At 43.7% G+C, this 23,135-nt stretch overlaps 1 protein-coding gene and 1 long non-coding RNA gene across 2 annotated transcripts in view; one reads left to right on the top strand and one right to left on the bottom strand.

The window, feature by feature from the left end:
* SHCBP1 (SHC binding and spindle associated 1) overlaps window positions 1-23,135 on the bottom strand; it is a 349,542-nt gene that overhangs the window by 57,650 nt on the left and 268,757 nt on the right. The window lies entirely within an intron of this gene.
* LOC138578815 (uncharacterized) lies at window positions 9,653-10,407 on the top strand. The gene is made up of 3 exons (XR_011304001.1): window positions 9,653-9,810; window positions 9,907-10,045; window positions 10,169-10,407. It is a non-coding gene; the product is annotated as an uncharacterized lncRNA (long non-coding RNA).

Here is a 23,135-nt window from a genome sequence, read left to right as displayed (position 1 = left end):
CCCCCCCATTTACATTAAAATTCCCTGGCGGTTTAGTCTGCCCCTCAGGCCCCCCCACCTAAAATGCAGCCTACCATTTTCATTTTCTTTGTTTACCCAACTTCCCTTGGCGCAGATTGGCGAATTAGTGTGCCCAAAACCTACTGCCCCATCCACTGGGGGGCCTATCCCACGTTTTGTGGTGGCCCTCTCCCACCAACCCCAAATGGAGGGGGCACCTCATGCAGCCCTTCCTACGAGCCCCAGGGACGGCTGCATGAGGTGCCCCCCCCTCCATTTGGGTTAGTGGGGGGAGGTGAGGGCCACCCCCTTTACATAATTCCCCAGTGGTTTAGGGTGCCCCTCAGCCCGTGGGGGCAGATTGCTAGTGGGGTGGGAACTGGGCCTATACTGTTGGTGGTGTGAACGGGAGTGGGTGCTCTGGGGAGGTATTGGTGTGGCCAGGGACACTTGCATGGGCAGCTCACAAATTGCTCCCCAGACCAGCTGAACAGTGCTGTTCCCCTGGGAGGGCAGTTTGTCACTAAGCCATCTGTACAAGGTTTACCGTGCTGGGGGTTGTCAAAATTAAATTCTTACAGAATTAGATTCAACAAAAAGTAAAAAAATTGCTCCATAGTAATATTTAGAGTGAATGACTATGGTTTATGCATCAACCTACTCCTAGGTCAGGCGACAAGGTCACACACAGTTAGCCTTCTCAAGAACTTTCCAGGATCCCCCTTACAGGAGCCTTTTGATTTTACCACCGCTACATAACTTGTGAGGGAAAACTGGTTCGTTTCCTGCTCATTTTGCATAGCAAATCTTAATTTAGAATTAGACTTGGGTTAACCCCATGTCCTGCTGTCTGTTCTGAAGCAAAGACTGATTTAGGAACTTCAGAAAAAATCTGCATTATTGTCGAAGGGGGTAAAATGTTCTATATATATGGCTGCACTGTTGGCACCCAGGATTACGCCAGTTATTAAGTGAAGCTGCTTATATGGGAGTGAATAAATTACACCAGGTGGGTTCAGGGACTACTGTGGGAATTACTGTTTGCAATGAACAGCCTACCACCATCAAGGGAGGGGTGGGGTAGGGAGGGCAAGGTGTTGTCTCTGAAAAACTGTCATTCCATTTTGCTTCCTTGTAAAGACTACCTGAATCTCTGAGAAAAGCTTGCAACTGAAGTTTTTTTTTTTTGCATGCAACGCCTTAAAGGCAAGAGTGCAGCTTGCAATTAGAAAGGTGACCCCTCCTTGCCCTCGAACAAGCAACTGTGCCCCTCAGAGGCCTGCAAAAGCTTAATTTCTTCAAGTAGCTCCTATACAGCCTAGGATGGGAGCTGGACAAGGGGCATCCCTCCGGTACAAAAAGACAACATGGCCAATTGTGGCACTTACTGAGGTGAACCCGTTTAGAACTTCCAAACATATTTAGTGTATTGGGCAGAGCACTGTGTAATTATGTGGATTTCTCTAGTAGTAATCGGGACAGATGGCACGAGTCCATAGTATAAAAGTACTTTATTTACATAGGTTCACAGATTCCAGTTACTCTTGTAAATTGGTAGTAGGACCATAACCACTAGCCATCAGGAATCTCCACTTCAGGTCTCAACCGACACCTTGAGAACTTTCATGCATCATCATACATCAACATTCACTGAGCCGTCAATTACAACACGTGCTGGCATTCGAACAACCCTCGGAATGGCCAGCAGGGCATCTGCTGTGTACATACAGTACATTGCGCAAAGACAAGAGACAACACACCTCCTTCGCTTTACACAGACATAACAGACTTGCTGGGTAATAGCATAACTGGTCCGAGTTTCACCTAGCTGCTAGAGCCAATGCTCCACACGGTTCCTTTAAGCAACCCATTGCACCCAGAACGTGGCCCCCTCAGTGCTGCAAAAGACGTTATAATTGCAGCCGTCTCGCTACAGCATTAAATGCTGCCACAGGCAAGTTAAAGGAGAAGATCTTATTGGAGCACTCCATCGTCCTACCCTCATATCATCTATTTGCATACGCTTCGCACATTTTTCTTCTGCATTCATGATTCTGCCATGTGCAGTGGTGTCAACGGGAAATCCCCATTCCTGCAGATTCACAGCAACCTAACGCAATCATTGTCACCCTGGTCCTTAGCAGGCTGGTTACAGCCTCCACATGCTATTTAGACTTTAATCCTTTGCTCTAAAAAAGTAATTGAGTTTTGCTATATATTAAATCACTCATGACGGAAGTGGGCAAGGATTGTGGGGTTTGTAGAGAAATCAGGATCAGTTTTAGAAATGTTCAGGAATTAGCAAAGTACTGAAGTCTCAGGTAATTGTCAAGGAAAACCACTAGACTGCACGCTTTTTAGGGCGGGGGTGATGTTAACAAGGGCCAAGAATGTGTTTGTATAATGTCCATTGTATAAGAGACAGTAAAGGGGAGATCTTTCAGGCAACCATTCAATGTCCCTCCAACCCAACAGCCTTTTTGGACCAACAAAGTTAAAAGGTGCATACAAGTTCATCGCCCTCTTGGGCAATGGACTATTTCAAGTTGTGAATGAGCTTTTAGCATCAGAGGTTCAAAATGAAGGGCCGGAGAAGTGTGCCTGATGAGGGAATTAAATAGTAGCACCACGACAGGCAAAATTGCTTGCTTCCACACTTTACTGTCATGCCAGACTATGATCCATGCAAAACTCCACTACATGAACACCTCCAGCAATTCTAATCGGAGATAAAAATGCACCCTCCTGTAGCTGCATGTCTTTTTAAAAGGTAGGCGGAACTAGGGCTCTACATAAGTATTTGTAGTTGAGTATCTTATTTTGACTGCAGACAAAAAAAAAAAATAGGAATTTCAATTGCCGATGGGGTTATTTTTTATGCAAGTAAAAACAAATATTTGAACTGTAAAACAGTTCTTTTCGAAATCCATATTTCTTTGAAACCTATTAATTTATGCACATGAGCGCCTGGCTTTGGGGAGCCAGCCAAACGGCTCCTTCCAAACCCACTTGTGAATGTACAGTAAAAGCCTACCTTTGGAGGGAGCTTCAGGCTGCCCCACGATACATGCTCATGTGCTCTGCCGGCGCCAGCTCGTAAACTGGCCACCCTACCACACAAGCAAACCCTCACTTGAGCACCCTTTCCTCTCTGAACGCCCACACTTAACTCCTTAACCTGCAGCTATGCCACCTCTTATAGCGGCTATGCCGCCTCATTTGCAATATGTCTCCATGAGCACAGACCAGGGACTCGCTCCACAGCCCGTCAGGCATCCATGACAACCATGCATGAACCGAAAAAGCATTTCGGTAGATTAAGGGGTGCGTGCAGCCACACATGCCTCTTCACTGAAGGGAACTATAGCTAAACAAACCAATAACAAACTGTGCACCCGGCTAATGACTAAATTGTGCTGGCGGGAAGGCTCGACTGCCTATGACCACTGACACCCCCCTCCCCACCCAACTGAAACATGGGCATAGGACATGGAGGGCTAAGGGGGGGACAAATGCCCCCCACAATTTCAAGGAGGGCAATATAGTGGCATTTATCCGCCCCAGAATCTCTGAGGTGTGACTTGTGGACTGTCACTGCAGCTGCATATTCCTGGCCAGGGTAGGACATGGACATAAAATTGTCTCGGGCACCAATATAAAAAGTGGCCCACAGTTGCAAATGGCTATTCATTCCTTTTGTGACACACTGTTTGCATAGTAACCAAGGTTTTTTTTGTTGGATACAAAGTGATGCAAATTGTGCATTTTCAAGAATATTCATTCAGCAACATTGGTAAAAACTAACCGCAGAGCAAATTAACTCAAACTGGCATAAATTGGCCAAAAACGTGGCCCACTTTGACCAAAAATACTGGCCCCACCAGCGTTTTGCGTTTCTGGTTTGGCCATGGGCCCATTGACCTATAGGCCAGTCCGAGCCTGTTCCTGGCTGGAGACAGTTACCACCATGTAAATGATGCCAGTTCTGCTCGCGGCGCGCAACGGCACCTGCTCATTTGACTCGGGCACCACCCCGGCCAGGGAACAAACTGCACATTCCCTGCAGCGCAGCCCGTGTGCATCCCGAGTCTGCTGCTGACCTGTCATCACTGACATTCGACAAGGGGGCAGAGAGCAGGAGCAGGCAGCGGCACGTGCTCTGTGCTTAGTCAGGCTGGGCTTATATTTGCAGCAATCGAAATACAAGTGGTTGCTGGCTGGCAGTGGCTGCTGATGACTCTTGAGTCGAGTTTGTCTGATTTATCAAGACTCAGACTGAGTCTGAGACCAAGACAAGCTAAAGGTTAGTAGTAGTGGGGGGGGGGGGCACATAATATCCTACATTAGTGCTTGAGGTACTAGGTGGGTTAAATGGACAGCATTGTCCAAAGGACAGTACCTTTGTTTCGCTATAATCTCAGCCCCCCAGTTTATGGGTGGCTGAAAAGGAGAACGTTCGTTCCCACATGCAATCCCCAAATTGACCACAGAGACTAAGCAGATGGAGCATTGGTGTGTGCATGCCTATAAGAACTTTTAAAGCTAAAGACAGACTAGATCGCTCCTTCTTGCTGCTAACTTCTAAATGCCTAACGTGGGTTTTCAGGATTACATTTTACATGCATTTCCTCAAGGAAGCTCTGCAGTGAGGTTTTTCCAGCTTCCAGTCCGTCCTCATTTCAGCTTGCAGTCTGTAGTCGACTGCATCTCCCCTGGAAGGGACTTCAAATCGTACTGAGACTGCCCTTGCTGCAAGCAGGATCCTTCCAGCACTGCATGCTTTGCGATTGCGCCATACAGAACAAACCATCTCCAGGAGGGAGATGTTACGACTTCACTTTTATTCTGATAAGTTCCCCCTTCCCTTTCAGTTGTTGTTTTTTCCAACCTGACCCGATGCAGTTACACCAAGGGCCCTGTTGGTTCCGCTCTTCAGGCATTACTGTTGTGGGCCCCTGAGCCCGTTTTCACGCCTGTATTTCTAACTTTTCCACAGCCTACAAAATTGAGGTAATTGATTTCCTAATTTATTCTCTTTTAAACAACAAGGGCAACTTTACTCAAATTTTGGAGTTCACTCCCATTATGCTTTTAAATTTAATTCCATTTTCTTTCATGTCTGCTTCCCCACAGGGTTAAACTGTTGTGAGGTTCTTTCGCCCTGAGGAAGGCAACTTTCAACTATGTAAAGAAACTATGGCCAGACAGGCGGCATTTCAGCCGAAACGTTGTTGTGATGTCAACCTTGATTTTTCTTGAAATATTTATTTGACACCTACACGTAGGCAGACCTGTCATTAGGAATATTGGAGTTAGAGTTTGAGAGGATACGGTTGTTCTGTGTAGAGAAGGAAGAACTTTTTACCTTAAGAACCGTTTATATATCCTCTCTCCACTAGTACTCCATTCCTTTTTTATTTCTTCTTTGTAACTTTATAACAAAGAAGAACTTATTTTAAAAAATATTTTTTTCTGTTTCTCATAAAAAGAATAATTGATTGTTTTCTGTTCTTTAAACAAAATTGTGAATTACAACTGTGAGTGTTTTAACAATTTCTGTTATACTTCTTTGTTATTACAACCTTTATGCTCATCAGGATTTTCTTTGTCTAAATAATAAATATTTCAAATAACTTTCTAGAAATTTGCCCTTTTTGTTTTCAGAGAATTTCATAAAAATGCATGATACCAGAGTTTGGTACTTTTTTGAACAATTTAATCATGTTGATTTTGATACATAGCAGTAAGGGATCTACGGTGTTATTTTGGTCTTTTGTCCCCTCCTTTTCTGCTCATGGGGCAAATCCCCCCCCCTCTTTCTTTGTTTGCATATTCAGCAACCTGGTTGCTTGGGGATCGTTCTTTATAGCTATCTCGCAATTAATGAGGATTCCTGAAGAACACACTTAATTTATGTTTTTCAGAGGTAGGTATTTATAACCTCTTTTTTCCATTGGCTGTGGGAGTGGCTTCCATGGCCTACCCTTGGTAGTTCTGCATCCCCACTGTTGGGATCCCATTGGTCAAGCAATACGGAATGGCAGAAGCACAAACTTTCAGCTATTCGCTTGAACAAACCGCTGAGATTATAGGAGGCCCGTCTTTATTTGATCAATTAGGATCAGGAGTGGGGGTTGCCCAATCCATATGTTGTGACGACATATTGAAACTCAAAAAAAAGCATTTTAGGACAGAACTCCATGGACATTTCCTCCGTGAGTATTTAAGGGCTGACACCATCCCGGCGGGATTGATAGTTCGCAATGAACCTTGTCTGTTTCTTACAGACAAGGAATACACTACTACCTTTAGCCACATTGCCATTAAATGCAGTAGGGACCTTATGGTCCTTACCATAACAACTGCCCAGCGTCTCGGGGCAGAAATACAGAAGGAGCTTGAAAAGGAAGAGAAAACCTTTTTAGAGAACACTACTATCTCTAATGCTCGTGAACAATTAGTGAAAACTAATAAACTCTTTGACGACTTTAAGTCGACCACTCTAAGCAAAAAAAACAAAGAAACTTCAGTTTGACATACAGGAATTTAAAGTGGATAAAATATTCCCATATATCACAGAGGAATATATTGAAGCCGCCAAAACACAGTCAACTTCCCAACCACGAAATAAAGGCAGACGTAGGTGGGTGTCTTTTTCCAATTCTAGCAGTAGCAGCTCAGACGGTCAGGCCAGACAAGACCGGCAATCACCACAAGCCTTTGGAAATCACCCACCCCAACAACCTTTTTTACCACCGCAGCCTTTTTTAGGCAGAGGTGGCCCCGGAGGGCCTTTCTGGGGGCAACCATGGTTTCCCCCCTATCAACAACCGCGCCGCCAATTTCGCGGACGGCGTCGTCTGAACAGGTAGTTGAACATCGCGACATACCAATTTTTAATCTTGCTAAAATTGATCTTACATCTCCTCAGATTAAAGTTCTCTCGAAAGGGCTTTCATTTGTGCCCTCACAAAAAACAGATTGGTTTGAAACAGAACTTGAGGTTCGCCGGTTCCTTAGAACGGTGCGCCTCAAAGTTTTCTTTAATGAACATGGAGGAAATGAGCAGGAACTAGATACTGGCTTACGAGCCCCTTCAACCTTCAAGCCCCAAGACAATGAAGTCACAAGAGAAATTTTGACCTTTGAAAAATGTGTCCTTAGAGATTTAGACAAACTCAAAAGTAATTCAAAACAGAAATCTCTTAGACATAATCTCTCCAAATTAGAAAACTCTGCTCTCACTGAACTATCTAACAACCCCTCCATTGTCATAAAACCTGCAGACAAAGGAGGTGGAATTGTAGTTATGTCTAAGGCTCAATATATCAGCATGATGGACACGCTATTGCAAGATGATGTCAGCTATAAGAAACTTAGGAAGGATCCCACCCGAGACATTCGCACAGAAATTGAAAGCGTAGTACAATTTGCTTTAGATCGCAAATGGATTACGGAAAAAGAATCTAAATTTCTCATTACCAGTCAAAGTCGTATTCCGACTATGTATTCTTTACCTAAGATACATAAAAATCAGGAAAACCCACCCGGAAGACCAATAGTGTCAGGCTGTGGTTCAATTTTAGAACCACTTTGCAAATTTATTGACGTATTTCTGAAACCTATTAGCGTAAAAACTGAGACATACCTCAGAGATACGACTGACACTATTACCATCTTTGAAAATCTTGAATTTGACAACACTACTCAATTACTGGTGACAATGGATATCCAATCCCTCTATACTAGCATCCCACAAGATCAAGCGATAGAATGCATGCGAGAAGTTCTCCTGGAATATGATTCTCAGGATCGCGTTCCACATAACTTCATCTTGGAACTAATGGCCATAGCTCTCAACAAAAATTATTTTGAATTTAATGGCCAGTTTTTCTTACAAGTAAAAGGTACGGCTATGGGGGCTGCTTTTGCGCCGAGCCTAGCGATTCTCTTTATGTTCAAATTTGAAACTCGTTACATTCTATCTTCCACCAATCCCTTCCGCTATTCTATAACCAAATGGAAGAGATATATCGATGACATCATATTTATTTGGACAGGCACCAAAGCCGAGCTAATACTCTTCTTTGAATGGTTGAATAACGTTGATCATAATATCAAGTTCACCATGGAGTCTAGCAATATTCAGATCCCTTTTCTAGACTTAATAATTAAAGATGATTTTGGAAAATTGAAGTGTTCGCTTTTCCGTAAAACCACAGCTCGTAATACTCTCCTACATTACTCCAGCAATCACCCTCGACATATTAGGGATAATCTACCCTATGGCCAGTTTCTCCGGATCCGGCGAAACTGTTCCGAGTTATTTGATTATTATGAACAAGCAGATAAGCTTAGCAGTCGCCTTAGAGACAGAGGTTATCCTAAACGATTGATCACACAAGCGTACAAAAGGGCTCGGTTTACTGACCGTGACAATTTGCTAACGCCCAAACAAAATTCCAATTCAGTACTGGATAAGAACAATTCACAGATGACATGTGTATTGACCCATGGGCCTCAGACCTTCGAGATTAAAAAACTCATCTCGAAATACTGGCCCATTGTCAAAATAAATCTGCCAGACACACCTCCTCCCCGCTTTGCTTTCAAGAGGGGCAGCAATATTCGTGACAAACTTGTGCACTCTTCCCTTAAGAAAGCCGCCCCTAGAATAGGACTGTGGGACCTGAGGACCACCACAGGGCATTTCCCTTGTGGATCTTGCTCTGTCTGTCAATTCACCAGGAAAATGAAGGAGTTCAAAATTGGGCCAAAAACATGGACATTTACCACTATGACAAACTGCAAAACTGCACATGTGGTATACTGCATCCAATGCCCGTGTGGCCTTCGGTATGTTGGTCAAACTTCACGACCGGTACATATTAGAATATCAGAACATCGATCTAGAATCAGGTGTAAAACACTTACCGCACCCCTAGTAAGTCACTACATTGAGCTACAGCACTCTGCTAATGACATATTATGGTGGATTCTGGATGTGGTCAAAAATACGCCCAACATAACCCACTGCCTCCTACAGAAGGAGGCTCGATGGATCCATCGTTTATCCACTCACATTAATGGACTTAATGAGGATTTCAGTCCAATTTAACATGTTTTGGCTTCCATCCCACACCTGGGTTTTGCCTTGCGGGCGGCTGCCTCCTTCCAGCAGCATGTGTTCTGCTCCCCAGCCGGACGCTTCTCCGCAGGCTTCTGTCTGCTTTCCGGCGCGGCAGCTTCTCTTAGTTGACGTTACAGAGGCCGCTGTTATGGCGCCCTTTTGTATCCACCCAAGTGAGTGACATGCAGGTGGGGCAGCTCCCAGCCTATCCACACATCTTATTTTTAGGCCCAATGAAATGGCGAGTTAGGCCTCCTGCCCTCTTTAGGCTATATGAACATTCGTGCTCGCTTTGCAGAGTGTTGCGAGAGGCTTTCAACAAAGGCTGTTCCCCTCGTACATCTGCATTATACTTTGGTCAAGTCGTTATAGGTAAGACGCGATTTTCTAGTGGGTTCTTTCCTTAACACAGTTTAGTGTTTACTGCATATATCCGTCCATTCTTCTAACACGATTTCTCGTGGGCTCTTTCTTAAACACAGTTTAGTGTTTACAGTATATATCTGTCCATCCCTCTAACACTTTTCATCATTTTCTATTTTTCAGAGGCTGTACACCTTTTATGCCAGTGATATGGGACCACACTAGCCTACCCGACGCATGTGCTCTCCGCACTATATACTCCGCAGACTGCACCTTTCAACTGTGCATGCTATCTAGTTACAGGATTTAATCCACATGTGAGTACATACCTCTACACTCCTCTCCCCATTTGGATAACCTCTATTTGTACTTTTCTTCACTTTTATTCTGATAAGTTCCCCCTTCCCTTTCAGTTGTTGTTTTTTCCAACCTGACCCGATGCAGTTACACCAAGGGCCCTGTTGGTTCCGCTCTTCAGGCATTACTGTTGTGGGCCCCTGAGCCCGTTTTCACGCCTGTATTTCTAACTTTTCCACAGCCTACAAAATTGAGGTAATTGATTTCCTAATTTATTCTCTTTTAAACAACAAGGGCAACTTTACTCAAATTTTGGAGTTCACTCCCATTATGCTTTTAAATTTAATTCCATTTTCTTTCATGTCTGCTTCCCCACAGGGTTAAACTGTTGTGAGGTTCTTTCGCCCTGAGGAAGGCAACTTTCAACTATGTAAAGAAACTATGGCCAGACAGGCGGCATTTCAGCCGAAACGTTGTTGTGATGATGTCAACCTTGATTTTTCTTGAAATATTTTTTTGACACCTACACGTAGGCAGACCTGTCATTAGGAATATTGGAGTTAGAGTTTGAGAGGATACGGTTGTTCTGTGTAGAGAAGGAAGAACTTTTTACCTTAAGAACCGTTTATATATCCTCTCTCCACTAGTACTCCATTCCTTTTTTATTTCTTCTTTGTAACTTTATAACAAAGAAGAACTTATTTTAAAAAATATTTTTTTCTGTTTCTCATAAAAAGAATAATTGATTGTTTTCTGTTCTTTAAACAAAATTGTGAATTACAACTGTGAGTGTTTTAACAATTTCTGTTATACTTCTTTGTTATTACAACCTTTATGCTCATCAGGATTTTCTTTGTCTAAATAATAAATATTTCAAATAACTTTCTAGAAATTTGCCCTTTTTGTTTTCAGAGAATTTCATAAAAATGCATACTACCAGAGTTTGGTACTTTTTTGAACAATTTAATCATGTTGATTTTGATACATAGCAGTAAGGGATCTACGGTGTTATTTGAGTCTGAGACCAAGACAAGCTAAAGGTTAGTAGTAGTGGGGGGGGGGGGCACATAATATCCTACATTAGTGCTTGAGGTACTAGGTGGGTTAAATGGACAGCATTGTCCAAAGGACAGTACCTTTGTTTCGCTATAATCTCAGCCCCCCGGTTTATGGGTGGCTGAAAAGGAGAACGTTCGTACCCACATGCAATCCCCAAATTGACCACAGAGACTAAGCAGATGGAGCATTGGTGTGTGCATGCCTATAAGAACTTTTAAAGCTAAAGACAGACTAGATCGCTCCTTCTTGCTGCTAACTTCTAAATGCCTAACGTGGGTTTTCAGGATTACATTTTACATGCATTTCCTCAAGAAAGCTCTGCAGTGAGGTTTTTCCAGCTTCCAGTCCGTCCTCATTTCAGCTTGCAGTCTGTAGTCGACTGCATCTCCCCTGGAAGGGACTTCAAATCGTACTGAGACTGCCCTTGCTGCAAGCAGGATCCTTCCAGCACTGCATGCTTTGCGATTGCGCCATACAGAACAAACCATCTCCAGGAGGGAGATGTTACGACTTGTGTGTATATGCATATAGATGTTAGCAGCCAATCCTATTCCTTTGTAAAACTTAAGTCCAGGACTGAAGCGGTTGAGTGTTGGGGACACGGGTGGGTTAATTTCATCAGCCAAACATTCTAGTGATTGACTCTGAAATGTTTCTTAATGAGAAACCACCCCATCCCCAAAAGGCGACACCGTTCCAAGAGGAATCGCCCTTTGGCATCTGTAGCATTTTCTTCACCCCTTTGCCACTTGTCACAATGGGGTGCATCAGAGCACTCAAATAGTTGCAAGATTAATGTGCTTTCTGTATACATTTTTATATATTGTCTGACATGCGGGTGCAGTAATTCTAGCGCTTGTGATTATAAAGTGCTATTTAAGCGCTAGGCCACCGTTACTGTGTGGACTCATGAATAGTTTTCAGGGGACGTGCTTTCCTATTCAGAACCCCACTCTTCGGATCAGCACTGCCCAAGAAAACGTCAACGTCATCTATGTTTTTGTACAAAAAACAAAATTCACATCCTACCTTCGCATATTCTTTTGTTACCTGAAAATATCGGAATTATAAAATGCAGTTCAATAGAAGTGTTTTTTTAGTGTGTGATCATTCCATTGTGCATCGCTGACATGAGTCACTACATGAATATACATTTTTTTTAATGAATTATCTGGTAGTCGTTGCCAGATTGTGTACACATCACTCCACACCTGAAAGGTGCAGGCTCAGTTTGGCGCATAAGGTGACCAGTAAATCTCACAGTGTTCCTTCTTTCTCGAATTATAATTTTAAAACCTTGGTAAGTATTTAAGCTGCAGAGCCTAACTCAATTAAAAATTGCACTTCACTGAGGCGCTTTAACTGAGACTAATTTGGTAAGAGATGTGGAAATTCCCGCAAACATAGGTCGAATGCTCTTTTCTCAGGCATTTTAATCCATTTCCATTCACAGAGAATGTAAGGGGTTGCGGTGAGTTAACGTTTTTGTGAATGAGTCCATCAGGGTAGTGTTTGGTTATTTTGCGGTATACATGCAGAGCATGTAGTGGGAAATGCAAATAGAAAAAACTATCTTTTTGGACGCACATTACATCTTCACACACAGGTTCCTTTCTTTTTGGTAACAGTGGCTTGGAGGAGCCCATCTGTTAATGTTTCAAAAAAAGTAGCAGGCGCTCCTCTCCAGAAAGAACATGGCATGATAACCTGTTCTGAGATGAGAGTTTGCAGCACACGCTTTGTGCTCAATGTACCTTTCACAGATGGGAAATATCCATTTGCATATCAGACTTTGTCCCGCCCACATGGGCAGTCCAGCACCAAAATGCTATGGCAATTCCTCTCTGAACAAGAGTACCAACAGCAACCCCATACACATGTTTCAGCCTTGTTGGGCCTCAGTGAGGTGAAGCAGTGTCTGAGCACAGCGAGCAGGAAATCCACGCCTGGTTGCCCCCAGGTAACTTAGGGTGACCAAACCCAAGTTCCTTGCAAATATTCAAAAAAAGGTAGCAGACACTCTTCTCCACAAAGAGAACATGGCATGATCACCTTTTCTGAGATGAGTTTGCAGCACACGCTTTTTGCTCACTGTACCTTTTGTTAATGCCCCCAGTGGTTGCTATATTCTGAGCATTGTGCAAATTGACCGTGTTGCAGTGCAGTCAGTAACATGATGTTAAAATGTGCCAGTGTCAGTCTTACACCCTACGGTCATGGGATTCTCAAATAAGCTAGTATGTGTTACCTACCATCCTATATTGTTCAACACTCTTTGGGTCTGATTTACAAAGTGCTTTTTAATGGGATTCCTCCATTGTAAAATGCTTCAGGCCCTTTGTTTCTAGAGCCAGAGAAGTTAAGAGCCTGGCACTTGATCTCTTGTGCCCAAATCAGTGTTAGGCAAGTGTCAGGTGATGGAAAGCTAGTAACTGCAGTGTGCATGTACCAAATCATAATAAATATGCTGTGTGCATCAAAACATTGCGCTTCATATGTCCTTAGTCAAAAAGGAACTTTTAAGTGAAGAAAGCAAAAACAGAGCTGATATTCGATTACTTGCAGCAGTCGAACCTCACACTGGAAAGCGGACAGATTACATGGCATATTAAGCTTGTAAAGTTGATTAACAAAGCATTTGTGAGGCGTTCAGAACGCAGCAAAAATAGATTTGTGGTTCGTTTGTGTCTGTAGAAAAGTCCCTAAGGTGTCTCCTGTCCCCCCCAGATTGTATGCATCTCCTACGCCCCTGCATTGAAAGATTCATTCGTACCATACAAATCTGATCAAGCAGGAATGATCTTAAGCTCCTTCCTGTGGCAGTGCTCTGCTGGTGCGAATCACCTAACCATCTGTGCAGCTCTGTGGGTGAAAGCAGGGGTAGGCAAAATATTCTTGGTTTCCACTTTTTTGCTGATACTATTTTCACGTACCCATGTGTTGTGGTCTCTGCCCTAAAGCGAGTAAAAGTGACTGTATGCAGTTTGCTTGTGGGGAGGAGCGGAATGGTTTTTATTGCTAAAATTAATGTTTTGAATAATCGTTTTTATGTTTTAAGCTTGTACAATTTCACCATCACTGTAGCATACATTTCATTTAACATTTATTTTGAGCACAGTACTGGCACATGTCTTACAATAGAAAGACTTTTGGATCGTAAAGAACGGCAAATTTAAATAATTTCGGTCTTGCTATCCTCTTTTAGCTATGTGGCAACACTTTGCATTTCTAGGGAAAGACCCCCATAAAGGACGCTCACTCTTTGTAAACACAAACATGGTCAATTCAAAAAGTAATATGATGTTCATAGATCCCTCATTGGAATAAGCCCTCCTCCTTTAGTGAAATGAATGCAGACATCACCAGATGTCAGTGAAGAGAAATTACCCAATACCCATTCACTGGGTATCACGTCACCTCTTCTACACCAGCCTTGCTGCATAAGTGAAGTTAACAAGCAGAGGTTTCACTGCCCTTTACCACTCGCTGCACTGCGCCATGGTTTCAGGGAACTGCAAACCCCACTACCTGCCCACCCACTCCACATGCCCAAACATCTAATATTTTGATTTCAGTGTGAAGGTCACAGAAAAAGTGCAGTCAAGACATTGCTAATCGGCATAGGAGATTTTGGATGCAAGACCAAATGCTAATGTTAAAACAGTTTGCTTTGATGGTGTCTACCCAGACTCACAGTGCTTTGTCAACCTTTAGTCTATCTTTCTGCACCACTTCTTCCTCCCGTTTCTTTTCCTCCCTCTGTTCCTCTTGCCTAAAACATTCTACCGATGTGACTTATGCAACTTCAATTATTCACTTCATCACAACACCTGCTCTAATATTCTCCCCTCTGTGGTACACTTCCGTTCACTTTCCGCTGAGGCAGCCTTGTCCACTTGCTCTTCTGTAAGGTCTTGATCAACTATATCCCTTTTCTGCTTTTCAGCCCTCCCGTAAACCTGCCCAACCATGGCTCTCGTCCCATCTCTGTTCCATGCAGCGATTTCTATGTCGTTTGGAATGACGCTGGCTCAAAATGAGTTCTCCATCTAATCACTCCGCTTACTACACTTACCACACTCCTTACGACAATTGTTTAAACTCTGCTAAATGTACTTTCTTTTCTAATCTTCTTCATACTCTATCGGCTCATCCGAGACGTTTATTCCAAACTTTAACCAGTCTTTCTCCTCCTCTTCCTGATCCTTCTATTAACTATCTCTGGTCATGATTTTGCTTCTTTCCTTTTCTTCTAAAGTTCATTCTCTACGTCAAGATATTGTTAACTCTCCTGGTTCTAATACTCTGGTCCAAACGACAGGCGAAGCCGGCCTTCCTCCGTCAAGGCCCTCGAGGACAAGGCTGGTGCCTGTTCTCTGCCTGTTGACTGCCTAGTCTGCCGTCTGCCAGACCCCCTGGACCTCCAGTGATTTTACCAAGGTAACTTTCCTCCCCATGATGTTACTGTTCGGTTAAGCCCATTAAGGTCCAGCTAACGTCCACCGCACACACAGTGCCTCCCTACCATCATGTATGCCCTATATTTATAACCATGTCTTTTGTGTGAGCTACATAGCAACCTACTGCATCCCGAAGATCTGCTACCCTCAGAATGCGCCTCTATTGACTCTTGCCTATGTAATACACCTGTAATGTTCTCTTATACCTGCAACTGCATCTAGCACACCTGTGTTCAACATTCATTGGCTCAAACCTGCGCTGCGCACAAAACTGCACCTAATATATCTGTGACTAGTACTAACCACCTCTGCACCTTACTAGTGACCCATGCCTCTGTGTCCCGTTTGCTAAAATCGAATCTAGATGCTCCTCCGCCTGTACACCTTACTAAGTGACCTATGCTCTTGTGCCCGATTGCTAAAATTGAATTTAGGTGACCCATTGCACCCTACTTGAGTGACCAACGTCCTGGGTCCTAACTGTTAATACTGATTCTTGATGTCCCTTTGCCTTGCACCTTTACTAAGCGACCTATGCCTTTGAGCCGCGACTGCTAATAATTGAATTTAGGTGACTCATTGCCTATGACTGCGTTTTATGCTCTGTGCCTTGATTGCTAAATTGAATCTAGATGATCCTCTGCCTATGAACCTTTGCTAGTGTGACCCACGCTTTTGTGTCCCAATTGTTGAAATCAAATCTAGATGATCCTCTGCCTTGCACCTTACCAAGCGATCTATGCTCTCGTGCCTGATTGCTAAAAATCTGAACCTAAGCGACCCATTGCCTTTGCACTATGTTAGTGACCTTGCTCTCGTACTTTGATTGCCCAAATCGACTTTAGGTGCCCCACTAGACTAGACTCACACTACCAGACATTAACTACAGTGCACCAGTCTATTCTGCCAACTTTACAATGTATCTCCATGCACTTTACACAGTGTTACTGAGATTAATACTGCACATCTTGAACAGCCAACACCCAATCATGCTATCCAACTCATCAGGACTTGAACCTGCACATAACCCACACATATTAACTGAAATGAACTCCACACCCTGTCCTGTTCGCATGAGAAACCTTAGACTACGCGCCAGACTTACAAGACTCTATGACCCCCGACCCAAACCAACCCAACCCACAGCAAGGCAACCAGGAATCCATCTCTACACCCTCTTCAATTGAACAGTAGACTCCACCGGGAGCCCATCCGTGACCAGAAAAGTACTTACGAATCTGTGCCATTACTTCTAAACCCAGCAGATCTAGGAACCAAGGGTGCATTAATAAATGCCCGCTCTATGGTAGCTCATGCATCAGACATCGCTGACCTGTTACACAATGAAGACCTGGACTTCTTAGCGGTTACTGAATCTTGGCTTCACCCCACGGCAGGCCCTGCAATTATGCTAGCAGTCCCAGATGACTACACGCTACTAAGACTTGATCGCACCACTTCTAGAGGTGGAGGTCTTGCCATTATAGCCAAAACCAAATTTACTATCATAATTGAATCACCCACTAATGTTAGTTCCTGTGAATCTCTAACAGCTAAGTTAATACTTTCTAGTACTCAATCCATCTCCATCCACCTTATCTACCGACCACCGGGCCCCCTAGGATCATTCGAAGAAGACCTCACAGACATCCTATCAAATAATCTTAAAAACTCCTCACAACGTATCCTACTAGGAGACTTTAACCTTGGCTTTAGCGACCCTGCAGACGCCAATGCCAGTACAATCAATAACACCCTAGAGGAACTGGGCTTCACCCAGAAGATTACCGAGCCCACCCATATCAAAGGGAGAACTCTGGACTGGCTAGCCGTGCACAACTGCCCAGTCTTGGTCTCTGCCATACTCCCGCAGCCTTGGACAGACCACTATCTGATCTCGTTCACCCTAAAGGCAACCCCAGCACCAACCAACAACATAGCTCCAGCTATCCAATCCCGTAATAAAAAGATCACCCCTGACAATCTGATCCCGCTCATCATACCAACTCTGAACGCCATCCCAGATCACACTGATCCCCCTTACGATGGTTGACATCTACAATAAAATTATGCTCTCATCCCTTGACGCTATAGCCCCTTTGAAGCTAAAAAAGAGTAAGCCTCGGAAACACATTAACTCCTGGTTTTCACCTCACCTCAAAGCCCTCAGGCAGGAAAAACGACGCTGCGAAAATCTTTGGCGAGCTTCCCCCTCAGAAAAAAACAAAATACCTGAGTAATCTAGCCTCCCAATATAAAAAAGAAATCATACTGGCTAAGCAATCGTCATTTAGCACGCGAATTGCACAAGCTAAATCTAACACTAGAGAGCTTTTCACAATTCTTAAAGAGATAGAATCCCCGATCCAAGCACCAGATTCGTGTATCAAAGATAAACTCTGGTGCACGGGCATTCAAAATGCCCTAGCGAATAAAATCTCATCCCTCAAGACTAAGATAAGCACCAAAAAAGAATCTCTGCTCTCCTCCACCAAGCAGAGTACCATCCCCCACAAAAAGGTTCACCCGAGTCCACCCTCCCCCCCCCAGCGTACAACCCCTCCTTCAACTTCCACAAAGTATCCACCAAAGAGGTTGAAAATACCATTCTCACCCTCAAACCTTCAAACTGCCACGGAGATTTATGCCCCGCTCAACTGATCAAGGATGCTGCCCGTGATCTTGCTCCATTTATTACCAAACTAATAAATGCGTCTTTCACATCAGGCACCGTACCCAACAACTTAAAACAGTCTTGGGTCCTCCCTTTGCTTAAAAAACCGAACTTAGACCCTTCCACCCCAACTAACTACCGCCCTATCACCACAGTACCATTCCTTCTCAAAATCATTGACAAAATAGCTTACCAACAGATCCAATAACACCTTGAGCACTTCCAACTCTTAGGAGTCCGACAATCGGGCTTCAGGCCACAACACGGAACAGAAACCGCACTCATAGATCTCAAGACACAGATAGACGAGCTGAGAGACCAGGGGAAGACAGCACTATTGCTTCTCCTTGATCTCTCCGCGGCCTTTGATCTGGTCGACCATGAGATCTTGTGTAACCACCTACAAATAGCCGCCCACTTCTCTCAAGAAGCAACCAACTGGATCCATTCCTTCCTTAATAACCGTACGATGAGAGTCTTCTCACTATCTTCTGCGGCCGACCCCACCCCCATCACGTGTGGCGTGCCGCAAGGATCTTGCGTCTCCCCTACACTTTATAACATCTTCACGAAGCCCCTTTTCGATGATCTAGACAATCTAGGTATCACCTACACTAATTATGCCGATGATACCCAGATCCTCATCCCGTTGTCGGGGGATTATGACAAGGATTTGGCCTTCGTTAATAAAGTGTACCTCATCATCCAGGCATGGATGGCCTCACACGATCTATGCCTGAATGATGACAAGACGGAACTTCTCATTCTAGGCTCGACACACTACCTCAACAAACTGGGCCACAAATATTCATCATTCATAATTGACGATAACAAAATCATGGTAGCTAAGGAGGTTAAAACCCTCGGATTCTATCTAGATTCCACCCTTACCCTTAACAAACAAGTGAACGCAATGGCATCCGCCACTTCCTACACTTGCAAACTCATCAGGGCAGCCAAACCCTTTCTCTCCCCCACCAACTGCACCACCTTGGCCAGGGCGCTGATCCTGTCCAAGCTGGACTATTGCAATGCCTTATACGTAGGGTGCAACAAATATATCTCTAACAAAATCCAAATCCTCCAAAATAATGCCCTCACAGCGGCCCTCAGTATCCCAAAGAAAGCCCATATTTCAGATTCCAGAAGATCTGTCAATTGGCTATCCACCAAGGACAAGATATTCCTTAAATCGGTGTCTGATTCACAAATGCCTCCACCAAGCAGCCCCCCAATACCTCATCGCCAGATTTACCAGACCTACCCTCTCCCGCCCCTCAAGAACGGCCAACTCCAACCTTCTACTTGTGCCCAGGTTCAAACGTACTACATCTGGGGGCAATAGCTTTCCAGTAAAAGCAGCACAATTCTGGAACTCCCTCCCTCCGACTTGCAGGGAGGACCTACCCTACCACCAGTTCAGAGCCAGGACCGTCCACTGGCTCAAATCTCTCGACTCATAACGACTCTTGAGACCCGGACTCGCCAGTACCATGTGGCTCCTCATTAAATGTAAATATGTTTATAGTACTGCCCGAATATATATGCTCTAGCTTACTCATTGAATGTAAATATGTATATTACTGCCTCTAATGTACATGCGCTACCCATCCTATTTGGCGTGATACGTCCGGCAATGTAACCCCAGCTGGACCTCACCTTACTGTATGTAACGAAGCTTTGCAACCCTCTTGCTGCCTCTGCGCCTAGTTACCCTTGGGTTTGGTGCGCATTACAAATAAATACTAAAATACTCTATTTTCTCCTCCACCTAAACCTCTAACCTTTTTTTACTCGGACTTTGCGCCTGTGTCCAATTCAGACGTAACTACTGTTGGCCAAAGTCCATCCTACAGCAGCCCCTTCTGATCCTATTCCCTCTGCTCTTATTCCTACAATCTATCCTTTTGTACCATTTCTTGTCTCTTTAACATCTGCCTTTCTACATCTACTTTTCCAGTATCTTTTAAACATGCCATCATTACTCCCATTCTAAAAAAACCTTCAGCAAATTCTCTTGTCTCCAATTTCCACACCATCTCTCTTCTACCTTACCCATCTATGCTTCAGGAGTGCATTGTCTATTCTCAGATTTCTTCCTTTAAAAACGTGGTAGGAGAAATATATCATTAATCTGGCTTTCGCCCTCGTCACTTCGAGACTGCCTTAGTGTGTGTACTCAACTCCCTTCTGTTAGCTCGTCACACTAAACACTCTTCCTTTCTTATTCTTCTTGATGCATCTGCTGCTTTCGAGACTGGACCACACTGCTCTTGGACTCTTGGTTTTAGGGGTTCAGTTCTTTCATGGTTTTCTTCTCATCTAATAGAACTTTTTCCTATTTTGTGGGGAGGAAAGGTTTCTTCACCATTCCTTCTTGAGCACAGCGTTCCCCAAGGCTCAGTCCTGGGACCGTTTCTTTTTTCACTCTATACCTCTACTTGCTCCTGTGATCTCTTCCTTTGGCATCTCGTCCCTTTTATGCTGACACACAACTTTACCATTCTTCCTCGACTGAAATTCATGACACTTCTCGTCTCTCAGCCATTAAATCTTGGATGGCTTTGCACTTTTTCACTCTTAATTCTAGTAAAACCGACGTCCTATTTTTCCCTGCCAACACATTCTCTCCACCACCATCTATCTCCTTTCCACCATCAACTCTATTTCTCCCACTGCTCGTAATCTCGGTTTCTCTCGATTCTAATCTTTCTTTTACCCATCACATTTACGTTACCTCGCGCTCTTGTCGCTTCCACCTGCACAACATTCGCAAAGTCCGCCCCCTCTGTTTTCACGCGACTAAATAGCTTATTTCCCCTTATATTTACTCGACTCTTATTGCTCTGTTACGCTTTTTGGGCTTGCTTCTTCTTGCATTGCTCCTATGAAATCTATCCTTCTATTCACTTACTTTGCCCGCTTTCTTACCACAACTATTTCCGTTTCGCTTGCATCTCTTGGATGGTTACCTTTTCCTTCTCAACTTGAATTTTCTCAGTTTCATTTTGAAATCCATCTTCGGGTTAGCCACTATCTTGCTGTTCTGCTGTCCTTTTATACTCCGTTCTCTCCGTTCTTCTCATTTCAAGTTGACTGTCCCCCGCCCACCATGCTCCCAGTCTCGCTTTCATTCTTTTGAGCTTCTTGCTCCACTTTATTGGAAACTTCTTCCGTTATCCATTCGTTCTATCACGGTCTATTCTCTTTTTTGGGTCACCTTGAAAAACCACCTACTTCACTGTCCTTGATTGTTTGCCTTCTGGGACTGACAATGTTTTAGAATTGAAAATGCTCTCCTCAGGCTTCAAGGCTGGCGCATCAGCCAACTCTTCTCTCCATTCGGATCTGACAAACCCATTTTGGGGCAGCAGTACACAGCCAAAAATTGTAGGTCTACCCTTTGACATTATGGACGAAATTGTGAGGGGGGAGCAATTAATTCGACTGAGCAGCCTATTGTGGCAAAACTGCATATGTATTCGATAAATGCTACATTCTGAAACTAAATGCACGTAACAGAATGGTTGCAACCTCAGGACTCAGTTCTTTACCAAAATCATTACCAAATCCGGACCATCAGCATAGTATCATTTAGGCCCCAGCACCCGAGATGGTGGTAACCGGGAGCATGAACATATCAATAGCCCTCATTCCTACGGCACTGCTCCATTTGACTTCTCTTCTAGTGCGAACGTAATTATTCATGAGTCGACGATCTGGTAACTTGTAGGATGTGGTTGCATGACCTCTGCAATTGTGACTTGCTGTAGTGCGATAGAGAACCATATTGAAATAATTTTGATTAACTAAGTCGAACAAGAGTTCTCCTGTGGTCACCCACAATACCACCAGTAACACCTGAAGGTCAGTCAAGTTGTTGTATACTAGCCTGGGGCAGCTTGTCCTTTTAATGGCTTCACAGACAAGAGGCAAAGAGAACCCTCCTTGGAAGCAGGCATGTCCCGGATGCATTGAAGATTTACGATCGAGGTAGCAAGTCCCACAGGGGGTGCATGTGACATTTTGCACACAATTCAGGTTTTCCCTGAAGGAAAACGTTCGGTGAGAACTGCCCGATAACCACCTTCCTGGTTACAGGCGGATGCGCCCAGCATTGGCAGTTGTTCCTTTCTCTGTTCTGCAGGCAGGTGTTCTAGTATGTGCCTCGCAACTACACACTGCACCTTTCAGTATCATTGGTTAACCCCCACTCTACTATAATAAACACTATTTTTAACTTTAAGTGTGGGTCAAGGAAAAAAGCCAAAAGAGATGGGAGTTTCCTGGTTTTCTGATTGTATCATCAGTAAAGATGGGCAGCAGTTATCCCACCAGCTGTGCAATGCCCGACTCCCACATGTTTTTATACACCGTTAGCTTTGTTTGTAGTTTTATATCCAGCACATTGATCAATTTGCAATACATTAAATAATTACCCGTTTACAGAAGTGTTAAGAGACCATATATTATTGTAAAGTTTACTTTTAACCTCAACCTCCATTTGCTATGCACCTCCGGTTTAAACGATGTCATAGGCGTTGTAGCCCAGAAATTATAATTTTTCACCAATTCAACCTCTAACATACACATCTGAAATGCATTTGTTTGGCAGAAGATAAGATATGTTAAACTGTTGGCAAAAATGCATTCTGCCCAGGAGTATCCGATTTCGCAAAGCACAGGCCAAGGGCCATGAGCTATCACCGCTAGGAGAGGGATCTCTGAATAACAACCTTTAGGTTTAACCTTTTTCTGTGCACCAAGTTAGCATTTTAGAACACAAGGAGTTTGGTAAAACATGCTATGAAGGGACATGCTGAATGCTACATGTGATAGAATGCGAGACTGTAGTATTCTAGGGCAGCAAACCTAGGCGCATCACAGGACTATTTTTCTAATGTAAAACTACACTCCCTTGAAAGATAAATACACTATTCTCCTCCCTCCGACTGATCTGTTCATCTTGCAGGATTTAAGCCACACAGAAAGCAATGCAATGAGATCTGTAAAACATAAATGACTTGATGTTTCAGTGTAAAAATCAGTTGGAGTTTGATTAAATGTAATGCTCTCCATTAAAAAAAAAATGCTAATATTAAATAACAATTTGATTGCCATAGATCCATTGCCAGAATCACTTAAAGGATCG

Source organism: Ambystoma mexicanum, chromosome 1p (genome assembly GCF_040938575.1).
Source record: "Ambystoma mexicanum isolate Mex_15411 chromosome 1p, UKY_AmexF1_1, whole genome shotgun sequence".
NCBI lineage: Eukaryota > Metazoa > Chordata > Amphibia > Caudata > Ambystomatidae > Ambystoma > Ambystoma mexicanum.
This window is presented reverse-complemented; position numbering and strand designations above follow the sequence as displayed.